Here is an 8,718-nt window from a genome sequence, read left to right as displayed (position 1 = left end):
GGCTGGTGTACAGGAGGCAGGAGATGAAGGAGCTCATCCAGGGCACCAGGGGAGGACACTGCTGGTTGCTGAAGGCTCCTGCTTTTCCCTTGTTCTGCTGCAAGTGCAGAAACAGGAGGGGCTGTGCTGTGCTGCCCACTGTGAGTCAGTCCTGTGCTGGGCAGTCCCTCCTGCCCTGGGTGGGGAGCACAGAACTGCCTTGCACAGTCTCTTCTTTGTGCTGCTGATCCTGCCCTCCACTCAGCCAGTCACTTGCAGACCCCAAGCCAGGGGATAACTCCAGCATCCCTCTCACATCAGGGCAGGACCTGGCCACCTCCTTGCCCCACAGCACAGCTTCTGCCTCACCTAATGCCTGGGATGCCATACTGGTGATGAAGACACAGGTGACGGGGCTACTGGAAGGAGGAGGTGGGTGCTGAGCCTCCAGGAGGGGTGCAGACAGGGTGAGCAAAGATGGTTTTAGACATCTCTAATGAGTTGCTACTTGGTTCCTGCTTCGGCTATTCCCCCTCCCCAGTGCACCCCCTTCCTGCCCTCTCTGGCTGTGAGACTGATCATCCTGAAAATTAAAAATAAACCCAAACACAGCAGCAATTAGAGACTGAGTGGAGAGTCAGAATGCCAGGATGGGCAATCAGCTCCTGCCACAGAGCCCCTCATTCCCAGCCCCCAATCCTTAAACCCCTAAGGTGGGTCCAAAATGAGGACTCAGGAAATTCCCACTCCCCTCCATTAGATCTCTTTTTGCACACACACAGAGCCCCGTGTGAGAAAGAAAGAAAAAGCCTGGGCTAAGCCCTTGGTGCTCTGAGCGTTAGGCAAGTCTTCCCACCCTGGTCCTTAGCCTGCAGGAGGACACCCATCTGTAGCTGTCAAGCAGGGGCAGGAGGGTGCTGGGGCTGTGGGGAAAAGGGTGGGGAGGGGTTGGCTTGGCTGTAATGCTGGCACTTGGTATTCATGAGTAAATATTTGCTAATGGCAGCACGGCCGGGCAAATGTAAGGGAGCTGCTCCCCCCGCTGGAGCAGGCAGAGAAATGAATATGAATTTATCATGATTAGGTGAACCCAGCAGGGAGAACGGGAGAGAGAGGGCCAGGCAGGGAGGGGGCGGGTGAAGATGGATCTGTGCAATAAAATTAAATAAGGACACCAAATAGAGTCACTTCTCACGCGCCTGCCCTCCCGCGTGCGGGGCCTCTCCCGCCTCTTGTGCTCCTCTGGCTTTGCTGATTTCTCTCTTTCCTCAAATTTATGAGGCCAATTATAAAGATGAGGTTGGAAGTTCTCGGAAGTTCACTAAATGCAAAGTGTGGTCCCTGCTGTTCCCATCAAATTAATTAACCAAGCGCTATTGATGGCCATGGTGATGTCGGCATGGCACGGAGTGCAAGGGAAGGGCTGCTGGGGCAGGCAGAGGGGTCTGGCAGGGGGGCAGAGCTCCCTGCAGGGCATCCCCAGGGCTGGGGGATGTAGAGCAAGAGCCCTGTCTGAGCAGCAACTGGGCAGCAGGAGCAAGGGATGCAGCAGAGGTTGCAGCAGATCCTGGCATAGATGCTCAGCATCACAGCCTGTTTTCAGCACTGGTGGTCTCAGGCTGGAGGAAAATGGGTATGTGGCAGGATGCTGTGCCATGTCCTCTGGTGGAGGCCATGGCAAGCCAGGTGCTGAGCAGGAGCCTGTGCCTGGAGTAGCACAACCTGGAGCCAGTGCCATCTCAGGCATCCCAGGATTGTCCCCCCCAGCTGGATGGGAGGGGGGAGGATGCTGACCATGATCCCTTGGCAGATCGTCTGCACAGACCTTGGTAGACTTGGTTTTCCCTGTGGTTTAGCAGGAATGGTGCACCCAGGGTAAGCCTACTGACACCTACCCCTGCTCTTCAAGTCCCATCAGTGCTTCCTGCCTCAGTTTCTCTGCCTGTGCTATGGGAAACAACCTGCCTGTGATTGCAGGTGTGATCTCGTGAGGGAAGTACCCTGACCTGACAGCCCCTTGGTTATCCCTTGGTTATCCCTTTGCATGAAGCAAAGATCTTGGTTCTGTGCAGGGCTCAGGGAGAAGGTGAGCAGCATCATGGTGGTGGCAGAAACCATATGACAGCACAACAGCTCCTTTGCCTAGAGGAGCTGTGTCATGTCCCCTGCTCCCAGAGAATTGCTTTTAGGAGGGACTCCAACATGAAGGTGGTGCCTCTCACTGTAAATGCAAACACCTGGGATGCTGCTGCTGCGTGGGAGGGCCTGAGTCCCCAGGCTGCTGGGGTTCAGCTCAGACATGGGGCAAAGGAACCTTCCTTTTCCTGGCTCTTGGAAAATTCACCCAAAGCAGTTGGTGTGTTGCTTGGGTAAGTTTCAGATGCTGGCTGTGCTACAGGGAGTGCTTGAGGTTGTGAAGGGGTCCAGTTCTGAGGCTCTGGGTCAAACCTAGGACATGTGTCTCAGTTTTTCTCCTTCTTGCATTTCCTGAGGTTATTTGCTCTTGGGCAGGGTCTGGGTTCCACTGGGTGCAAGCGGCATCTCAGCTCCCAGGGAGCTTTGGTAGCATTTAGTAGCTATGAGAAGAGGCTGAATAAAGGCTTAGTCTTCAGCCCCCAGACCAGCCTTGCATCACAGCTAATATATGTGCCATCAGGCTCCCTGCTTGTACCACCCTGGCACAGGGGCATTCACCCTTTAGTGCCATGAGGTCCTGACAGAAATCCTTTTGCAGTTGCTGTCCAGCTCCCAGAAAACCAGCATGTGCAAAGGATGGAAGATGCAGATTGTGTCTTTGAGCCAGGGATCTCACAGTGGAGAAAGGACACAGAGGTTGGAGGGAAGCCAGATCCCAGCATCCCTACATGTGCCCAGCTCCATCCTGTGAGGATGGACTCACCCTGTGCAGCTCTCCAGCCGTGTGCCCCTGCTTTTCCTTCTCCTGCTGCTTTTGGCTGGTTTTACTCCTGCCCTGGTGATCAGTGGGCTCTGATTCGACTGGAAAACAGCGCAGTGGCATTTACAAACCTCCTGTCTCTCTAACGGGGCAGTAACTCAGGCTGACTGTCACCTGGGGGAAGGGGAGGCAGGTTCTCCTGCTTTGGCTGCCCCTCTCATGGTAAATGTGTTACCTGGGGATAATGCACCTGTTTATGTCAAGTTTTAAAAAGAAACAGACTGGCTGCTCTGCAGCTCCTGACACTCACAGTGTGTGTGTGTGGACACATGTATCTGCCCAGGGGAAAAAATGTCACCTAAGCTGAAAGGAGCAGTATACAAACGCCTGGGCAAACTTCAGAGCTGCAGTCCCTGTGTGGAGTCTCTGCAGGTATGGACCAGCCCTTGGAGGCCTCCTCATCCCCCCGGGGGCTGCTCAGGGATGGGTGCCCCATGGCCCCGCAATGTGCCAGGAGCATCCCCTGCCCGCACCCCTTGCCCGGGGCACTGGACTGGCGTAGTGGTGGGGATGCTGGTGCCTCCACCTTGCTGCCCGTGGGTGAGGACCTTGCTGGGGACTGAGAAGCTGCTCCTGGCAGGTCCATCCTGCTCGGGCAGCCGCCATCCTGGCAGGCAGCAGAGGGAGCTGGAGGACTGGGTATCGGCAGCTGCAGGCAGGATGCGGGCAGCGCGGGCCTCTGCCGGGACCCTCCGAGCTGGGCAGCTCAGCCAGTCCCATGTCCCCCTGCCCCGGGCTGCGGGAGGTGCCCCATCCTGCAGACTGTCCCCTCAGCCCCGTGGTGCCACTACGCTGACACAGCTCTGGACATGTCACCCCTGTGGTGACCAAGCTGTCCTTGAGGACACCTCCTGAGCTGGTCCTCTGTCCCCCTTCTAGGCTTTTAGGGATTCAGATCTTGTGCTTCATTTTGAGGAGCCATGCAAGTCCTCTCTGGCTGGACCACACCATGTCCCATGTCCTCCCTGTGAGAGGCAGGGGTGGGTGGCACAGTGTTTCCCATCACCCTGGGGGCATTCTGGTGGAGCAGCAAGGTCCTCAAGGAGCCTGGCTGAGGGAGTGAGGAATAAGGCATCTGTAGGCAACAGGTGCCAGGACCTGCCGAGTAATGAGCTCAGTCCACCGGGAGAGGGTACAGCTGTGTCTCCACGGACTCTGGACCTCTCTGGGTGCCCAGCAAATGGACACGCCCTGCCCCGACCAGACCAGCACTACCAGCTCCGAACAACGAGGCACCGCGCGACTAAGATCTCCGCGTATTGGTCATCTTTTCCCCCATAAAAACTTACAAAAAAAAACCAGCAAAAATCCTTAAAGAAAAAAACAAACAAACAAACAAACAAACAAAAAAACCACTTAAAGACAAAAAAAAAAAAAAAAAAAAAAAGGGGGGGGGGGAAATGTAGGCAGCAGGTGGCAGGACCTGCCGAGTAATGAGCTCAGTCGGTGCTCGGCCTCACCTGTGCCCAGTTAAGGCTGGCCCAAGTGCACATGCTCAAAGATCAAGGGCCAATAAAAGGTGGGGCCTGAGACCGGCAAAGGGCTCACTCTGAAGCAGGTCAGCAGCCCTGCTGGTCGAGGCCAGTTCTCTACTGATCCTGTCCTCATTCAGAGCCTATCATCGCTACGAAGTTTGCCTCCAGCAACAGGCATCCATCCCTAGGCAGCATCCCAGGGCTGAAGGGGGTTCTGCAGCATGTGGTGAGCACTTGTCACTGCTGTCCCCAGCCTCCTTGCCCATAGGGAGCTGATTTATGTCCGGGCCAGCCTGTGCTGACCTCCTACTTTGGCTCAGGCATTATAACTAATGGCAGGTCAGCAGAGCTACAGCAAAAGTGAAGTGGTTGGGGGGAGGCAGGGAGGAGGACACAGGGCGGGGAGGGCTGACAAAGCTCCTGGTTGCAGTGGCACAGCTCCCCAGAGCTGGGAGCAACAGGGTTGGAGCAGAGCTAGCTCCCAGCCTGTCCCCTTCCATCCTGTCTGTCCTGTCCTATGGAGGCTTTTTCTGACCATGCTTATCTCCTGGTTTACCCAGAGGAAATGCTGGATCAGCAGCACCAAGCCTGATGGATTGGAAGGACACTGAGGCACCCATGAGCTGATGGTTTCATGCACATTAACAGCAAGCCCAGGGTGGGCACCAGGTATGTGACTGGACACACAGGGCTTGGCCAGGCCTCACTGGGATGAAGGACCAGGAGGATCTGGCACAGGTACAGCAGACTGTGATGTCACTGTTGGTTGTCTGAAGCATCCCCCTTGGGTTGTTACCGCCCAGCTCTGTGATCCATGAAGTCTGGGGTGCAGAAATCTTCTGTGGGAGAATTGCTACTCCTGCCTTTCCTTAGGACACATGTCCCTCTAGGTGTCAGACCCTTGCCCCCGTGCACATGGACCCTATGTCACTCAGCCCCATCACCAGCCTGGCAACATGGTCAGACTATGGAAAGTGAGCTTTGGGGACACCTATTTCTGCTGGCAGAAATGTTGCTTGGGTGGGATCTCATCACAGCTGTAAACCTTGATATTCATCTACCCACCAAGTGGCTGCTGCCTGTCCTGGGATAATGCCAGTCTGACCTGCCAGTCCAGGTGGTCTGAGTAGATTAGGGGAAGCCCTTGGGAATGCTATAAAAATCATTTGCCCCACTTCTGGCCACACACTGAGAGCTCCCCACTGCCCAGTGACAAGGGAGAATGTTTGAAAAAATAAGAGCACAAAAAGAACAGGTTTCTGACTTCTGAGGCTCTCTAGGAGTGTTAACGCAGTGATTCATTCAGCTACTGTCCTGAACTTACCCCAGGTTGGCACATGTGATCCCAGGGGCAGTGCAGAGCCCTGAGGCTGAGAGACATGCCCTGGGATGACAAATGCATCTCCATGAGCTGTCTGCACAAAACTCTCTCCTATCACCACCTCCCAGACTGAGCTGGGGCCAGATTTTGCCAGTGTTTCTACTGCTATTGAATGGAGTTAAATGCCATGGGCCTTACACAGGTTTCAGGTTTGATGCTGTGTATGTGACAGGATGAGCAAGTAGAAAACCACATCTATGCAACTTGTTAAGATTTTCCCCCAGAGACCACTATCTGCCTGCCTGCCTGCAGTGAGAAGGGCTCATTTTTTGTGAGCTTTACTGCCAAAGGTTGGCACACTCTGCATCCTGCTGTAACCTGCAGCAGGACATGGCTGCTCCATGCTGTCCTGTGGGTGCAGAGTGCCTGCAGGGGCTGCATCCCCTTGACATCACCCATATCAAATCTGGTAAGGTCGGGGGCTGCCCAGATCTTCCCTTCATGCTGAGAATATAAAAATCCCCATTGGTGTGGCCTGACACACATGGAGGGCTCCCAGTGACAGCACAACTGGTCCTCTCTGGGGGCCTGGACTTAAGGTGCTGGTGGGGCTATTCACAGCCCTCTGAGACACCCTGAAAGTCTGACCATGTCTTGGGATGCTCTTCAGATCTCCAGGAGGAAGGGGATGGAGTCACTGCTTGCACATCTCATTCCCCTGCACCCTACTGAGAATACTCAAGGGGGCTGAGGATGCTGGGTGGCCAGAGCTGGGGAGAGAGACCAGATGTACCTCCTTGCTGGGGTGCCGGGAGGGGATGAGGGGCATACAGGCAGCTGGGTGAGTCTGGGGGCACCCCGCTGATGCAGGTTGGTGGCAGCAGGGAGGTGCAGGGTCCCTCAGGAGAAGAGCCTGAGTCTCCAGTCTGGGCATCTTATCCCTGGACCATGGATCATCCTCACTGTGCACCCCACACTGGAGGGACTCTCAGGCCCTATCCCACCCCCACTGGCAGCTATATCTGCCTCCTTGACACCAAGGGCACAGCCATCAATGTGGTCAGTGGGTACAGACAGCCATTCAGAGGGGTCTGACTCTCCCTGCAGCTGCCACCCCTTCACCCCTGTCCCAAAGCAAGTCTCTGCTTCCTGTGAACATCCCAAGGTCCCCCTCATATCAGGGTAACTCTTCAGCCCCCCAGTGGCCACCCCGTCTCTGTTTCCACAGGACCTGGTGGCTGATGTCACATCCCCACTCTGCAGCAGCTGAGCCTCCTCCTCGGATGATGCTGTCCCCTTCTCCCATGCAGCACTCCACCCCCACCCCCCCGCCCCACATACTGCAGCAGATGGTGGAGGTGACATTTGTCTGCGAGTGACGTGCTTGACAGTGGCCCTGTCCTCCCCTCCTCCCTTTGCCCTGGATGGGGAAGCCCTTAGCCTACCCAGAAGAGGCAGAATGGGCAGGAACAGGCTGGGGGGTCCCCACTCCAGCCCCCACCTCTTCTACAAGCCCCCCCGAGACATCCTCACCTCTTGTCTGCTTAATTCCCCACCAAAACCCCTTTCCCAAGTGGCTGGGGCAGCAGGGTGGCTGGATGGCATCGTCCCCAAGGACAAGCGCCCAGCACTGCAGGGTGTTTGAGGAGGGAGGGTGAGTGGGGGCCGGGCGCTGGGGACTCCTGTTCGTTCTCCGTTTTCTGCCTTAATTAGAACCCGGAGAGACCAGGCGAAATCGCATTAGCGCGGGGCCCCGGTGCGCTGAGCCATCCATCTTTTTTTATTACAGCGTAATGGGGCTGCTCGCGAGGCGCCGTGCGATTTGTCACAGGCCTCGTTCCCTGATAACGGGCATTTGTCATCACTTTCTTCCCGTGTTAATGTCATCATCGGCGAGCTGACAGGCAGACCCGTTGAGGGAGCACTGGCGACAGACCACATCCGTCAACCTAATATTTCCATGGCTGTGGGGATCAGCCGGGCTGTGAGCGCACATTAAAGTGCTTATGAGGGGAGGGGAAAAAACAAAAAAAACAAAGGAAAAAAAAAAAAACCCACCAAAAAAAAAAAAAAAGCCATTGTCATTAATTAAAATGTTAGCGTGAGCGTGTGTGTGGGTGGCACTGCGTGGGGATATGGGGATCGGGCGTGGGGGGATGCGGGGCGTTGCGGGTGCAGTGTGATGGCCTTTTAACAGAGCGTGCATCAGCTCCTGAAACCCATTTAAAAGATATTTGGGACTGGGGAATCGGCGACGAGCATGGTGGAAAGGTCATTGTTAATAAGGGAGAGCGCACAGGAACAGGGAGGGCAAAGGAACGGCCACGGGAGGACAGCAGAGACAGTCACCATCCCCTTTGCACCCGAAGGGATTTTGTACTGTGGGGCATGTTTGAGCCACTCCTCATGAAGTGGGTGTCCTCAGCCCTGCGTGGCAGATGGATGGGGAGTGAGGGAAGATGACCCTGCAGGGGTTTGCACTAGCTGGGGTCAAGGCAGGAGGTGCTGAGGCTCAGCTCCCCAAAATTGGGCTCCACACAGGGGCATCCTGGGAGGGTTCAAAGCCACCGTGAGCGGTGAGAAAAGACTGGGGGGGGCAAACCTGTGACCCACCCCCATGAGCAGCCAGGGAGGAGACCTGCTCCAGGCTCTGGGGCTAGACTTAATGGCAAGGGGGCTCAGGTTCTCACCCCATTGTGTTGGTTGTTGCCATGGAAACATGTGGTGGTGATGGGGAGTGTGGGCAGCGTAGGGTGTGTGACACTGCCCTCCCATCTCCCACCATGTTCTGGTGCAACCCTGATTTACATATAAGCAAAACATGACTCTAGGAACTCTGACACAACGCAGGGGTGTTGTCCAGAAGCAGGGTCCAAAATTCTGCCTCCTCTCTCAATGCCCAGAGAAAACTCACAGATTCTCTGGGAGAAGTCCCTGATGTCTCTGACCTGCAGCTGGACATAGTGCCAGAGGATCAGGTACTGGCA

This window comes from Heliangelus exortis, chromosome 7, assembly GCF_036169615.1.
Source record: "Heliangelus exortis chromosome 7, bHelExo1.hap1, whole genome shotgun sequence".
Taxonomy (NCBI): Eukaryota; Metazoa; Chordata; class Aves; order Apodiformes; family Trochilidae; genus Heliangelus; species Heliangelus exortis.
This window is presented reverse-complemented; position numbering follows the sequence as displayed.